The sequence below is a fragment of the Penaeus chinensis genome, chromosome 36, assembly GCF_019202785.1.
Source record: "Penaeus chinensis breed Huanghai No. 1 chromosome 36, ASM1920278v2, whole genome shotgun sequence".
In the NCBI taxonomy this organism is placed as follows: Eukaryota; Metazoa; Arthropoda; class Malacostraca; order Decapoda; family Penaeidae; genus Penaeus; species Penaeus chinensis.
In genome coordinates this window covers 14223137-14228136 of record NC_061854.1, presented here as the reverse complement: position 1 = coordinate 14228136, position 5000 = coordinate 14223137, and the positions used below count along the sequence as shown (strand labels likewise).

The window sequence follows — 5000 nt, the reverse complement described above, 5'->3', positions numbered from 1 at the left end:
TTAGAGAAAGGGGGAAAGAGGACAACAGTTTGGTGATTTTATATTACCTTTTTTTTGCGAATCAATGATGGGATTTTATGCTGTTGGTTTTTAATTTTTTTTTTTTTTTTTTTTGTATCTGTTAGTTTTATATATACATATATATACATATATTTATATATATTTATATTTGTGTGAGAGTGTGTGTGTATGGGTGTGTGTGTGTGTGTGTGTGTGTGTGTGTGTGTGTGTTTGCATGTGTGTGTGTGTGTTTGTGTGTGTGTTTGTGTGTGTGTGTGCGTGTGTGTGTGTTTGCATGTGTGTGTGTGTGTGTGTGTGTGTGTGTTTATGTATGTGTGTGTGTGTGTGTGTGTGTGTGTATGTGTGTGTGTGTGTGTTTATGTATGTGTGTGTGTGTGTTTGTGTGTGTATGTGCTTAGATATTGTTTTACGGCAAATCAAAATAACGACCAAATAGCTCTCTTACTTACTCTTAACTGCACTGGATTCTTTTTCTCTCTTCACGTAATTCAACCCCGAAAGTCCACAGCAATTCTTTCTCGTGACTCAGTACAATGCAAGTAGAATTCCATGCTGGTCAATATCTCTAAAAAAAAAAAAAAAAAAAAAAAAAAAAAAAATTAAAAGAAACCTAACCATTAGTGATCACCTTGGCATTTTACGTAGTATAAAACCAGACATATCATATTGTATATAACATATAACAGAGTAAATAACACAGGTCCTCTCCTACACATTCGCGAAATGAATTCTCTTAATTCAAGCCTTTCCTCTCGAGAATTCCACAAAATAATAAAAACTACCATGAAGTAGCTTTATCGAGAAACGTAATACATTCCCCACAGTATCTGATTCCCTGAGCATACCCCTCTGCCCCGCGGGAATGCAATTGATGTCTGTAACATGCGGTAGGCGACTTGCTCATACTCGTGTAGTGTGCAATGTTGTGCTTGGCTGTACTTGGAACACTGGAATGTCCTGCAATTTATGATTTTTTTTTCTTCTTCCTTTTTTTTTTTTTTTTTTTTTTTTTTTTTTTTTTTTTTTTTTTTTTTTTTTTTTTTTTTTTTTGTTAGGGACATTTACTGGATTCGATATCTCTGGAATCGTTTTATCTATAAATTAGCTTTTATTTCGGTGAACTCTATTTCACTTGATGGGCATTGTTTTTATTGTTAGTATCATTGTTGTTCTTATTATTATTATTATTATTATTATTATTATTATTATTATTATCATTATTATCATTGTTGTTGTTGTTGTTGTTGTCATTATTATTATTATTATTATTATTATTATTATTATTATTATTTTATTATTATTATCAATAGTAGCAGTAACAGTAGTAAAAGTAGCAGTGTTAGTAATAATACTAACCTTAGTGTTTGTATTATTATCAGTACTATTATTGTTGTTGTTGTTATTGTTATTATTGATATTGCTATTATCATTATTACCATTTTTATCATTTTATTATTATTATTATCATTATCATTATCATTATAATTATCATTATCATTATCATTATCATTATCAATATCAATATCATTAGCATTACCGTTATCATTATCATTATTATTATCATCATTATCATCATCATCATCATCATCATCATCATCATCATCATCATCATCATCATCATCATCATCATCATCATCATCATCATCATCATCATCATCATCATCACACTCGAATATGCTTGTGAGGGCGACAGTAGAGACTCTCCTTTAAGTACTTCAGATATCACATTATCTATTGAGCTCCGATAGCTCGATCAGTAGCGTGCGCGTGTTTCGTTCGGAAGACCTGGGTTCGCGTCTCGTTCAAGGCTGGGTAATTATTATCTTCATTATCATTATCATTATCATTATTATTATTATCATTATTATTATTATTACTCTTATTATTATTATTATTATTGTTATTATTATTATAATTATTATTATTATTATCATTACTTTTATTATTATTATTATTATTATTATTATTATTATTATTATTATTATTATTATTATTATTATTATTGCTGTCGTTGTTATTGTTGTTGTAATCATTATCATTATTCGCTGAACATTTGTGTTACTCTCACGGTAGTTCCGCAATTGCATGTAGTCTATCCACTGCACTGAATCATTTTACAGATAACATGTTCAGCAGCAGTAGTCTGGCTCACATGGTATGCTTTTAATTACTAATTCCTGACAAATACACTTAAAAGGTACTTCTGATTCTGTAATACCTTTGTAGAACAGCGTGTTAAATAAAATGAAAATTGCCTTCTATTTTTTGTTTTCAGGAACAAAGACTTACATGCTACTGAAAGGAAAATCATACAGAAAGAAGAGAAAATAGCCTTCGTAAAAGCTAAAAGTTATTTATTTCTCTAATTGCATTACGAGCCAACGCGTCAAACAGAGTCACGGCTGAAATTAAAACCTTATTTCCAACACAGAAAAATAAGAAATGAAGATACGACAAAGGAACGCAATTATTGAAGCCTTTTATTTCCCCCTTCTTCTCTGCCAGGTCAAATAAAATCACCACTTAAATTAAAACATTATTTCTAACACGGAAAGATAAGGAAAGACATTCTTACGGATATATACTCTTATTATCTTCTTGGGCTGGGTAATAAGTACGTCTTGGATTGCAAATTCCCTTCAACAGGTCAAATGAGGTCATCGCTGAAATAAAACTCTTTATTTCTGACACAGATATATAAAAAAAGGTGACGTTTGTGAATTCGTCTTCATTTTGTCCTATTTTTGCTAGTTGATAAATATCTCTTCGATGGCAAAATCTTCCCAACAGGTTAGATAAGGTCACCGTTGGAATGCAACAAAACTCAAAAACAGAAAGAGACAAACGAAAATTACTCTAAACGAAATCATAATAATCTGACTCTCTCAACAGGTCAAACGACGTCCAAGACAAAGAAAGTAAAGGGTACGCAGGTCATCCCAGGTCACGGCAGGTCAACCGTGACGCGCGTAATTACTTTTGTGCATCCACTCTAGACACCTGCTTATCATTTCTAATTTTATTACTTTTATTTTATTTTTCCTCCTTTCTTCCTTTATCTCTTTATATTTCCTCTGCCTTCTTTCTCTCTTTATCTCTTGCTTTCTTCCTATTCCATGCGTATATTTTCCGTTTTTTTCTATATATCGATTTATTTTATATCTCACTTTCTCTATATTTTATTGTGCTTCCTTCACTAAACGCTAACGCTATCTATTTATTTATTATTCTTATTACTTTCTTAAGGCGACGTGGTAGAGGCGCTTCTTGAGACTTGCTGGAAGTTGCTTGTGATAGAAAATGGACGTTTTATGAACGTGTTTGTGACATGTTCAGGGTGCTGGCGATGTGCTTGCGTTAGTCTCTTCTTCTTCTTCTTCTTCTCCTTCTTCTTCTTCTTCTTCTTCTTCTTCTTCTTCTTCTTCTTCTTCTGCTTCTTCTTCTTCTTCTTCTGCTTCTTCATCTTTTTCTACTACTACTACTACTGCTACTACTACATCATCATCATCATTGTCATTATTTTCATTTTTATTTATTGTTATTGTTATTATCATCATTCACATTTGTTTATTATTATTATTATTTATTACTATTATAATTATGACTATAATTATTACTATTATTATCGTCATCATTATCACAGATATTAATGTCAGTACTGTTGTCAAAGCTGTCATCAATACTGTCATTATTGTTGTTGTTGCTGTTGATATTATTATTTTATTGTCATCATTGTTATTATCATTATGATCATCATTATTATCATCTTTACTTATGTTATTATCATTAACATTATTGTTATTATTGTTATTGTTATCATTATTATTATTAACAACATTTTTTTAAATGTTATTATTATTATTATTATTATCATTATTACTATCATTATTATCATTATTATTATTATAATTATTATTACCATTATTATTATTGTCATTATTATTGTTATCATTATTATTACTATTATCATTATTATAATATTATAATCATTATTATTATTATCATTATTATTATTGTCATTATTATTATCATCATTATTATCATTATTATTATCATTATTATTACTATTATTATTATTATTATTATTATTATCATTATCTTTATTATATCTGATTATTATTATTATGACAATCAATATCACTGCTATTATCATCATTATAGTTGTTGATATTAATTTAATTGCTATTATCATTATTTCATACTTCCTATCTTTCTTTCTACAATTTTTCCAGGTGGTAGATACATGTATAATGCGCAATGTATTTTTTTTTTCGAACACGAAAGGATAATGAGCCTGAAGGAATTAGTTAAGCGAGCTTGCTATTTTCTGCTTTTCTGTATAGATCATTGCAAAAAAAAAAAAAAAAAAAAAAAAAAAAAAAGACATTTTTGATCAGCGTTTACATGTCTTATTTATTTATTATTATTTTTGTTCTGTTTTACTTTATTTTTTTGTAAGAGAGTTGGTGCTTTTATAGTTTTTTTTTTCTTAAATTTAGAGCTGCATTTCTTTTTCTAACTGTCATATTTATTGTTTTTTTTTTTTTTTTTTACTTTTTTTAAATATTGTTGGACAGAGCTTTTTTTTCTATTCCGATGCTAACTGCTTTTGCTTCGATTATGATTACTTTTGAAATAGAAAAGTAGAAGCAAAATAGAAATGAAAAATAAAATGTTGTTGTGACCTTTAACATAATTATTTTGGTGATGAGACTCTTGATAACATGGGATTAACTTTATATTATTATCATTATAAGTATTACAGTATTATTGTTATTGTTTTTATCATTGATATCATTACTGTTAATGTTACTATCAATATTTTCATTATCATTTTCATTGCTGTTGTTATTAACATTATTAATATTATATTGATATTACTATCATTATTGCTGTTATCACCATTATCATATAAATTATTATAATCATGTATAGTATTAATTTTGTTTCGTATTCGAGTTAATTCACCATATAGATTA

The 5000-nt window shown here is 28.1% G+C and overlaps 1 protein-coding gene across 1 annotated transcript in view; it reads left to right on the top strand.

The window, feature by feature from the left end:
* LOC125044838 overlaps window positions 1-5000 on the top strand; it is a 54454-nt gene that overhangs the window by 45417 nt on the left and 4037 nt on the right. The gene's annotated exons all lie outside the window — the stretch shown is intronic.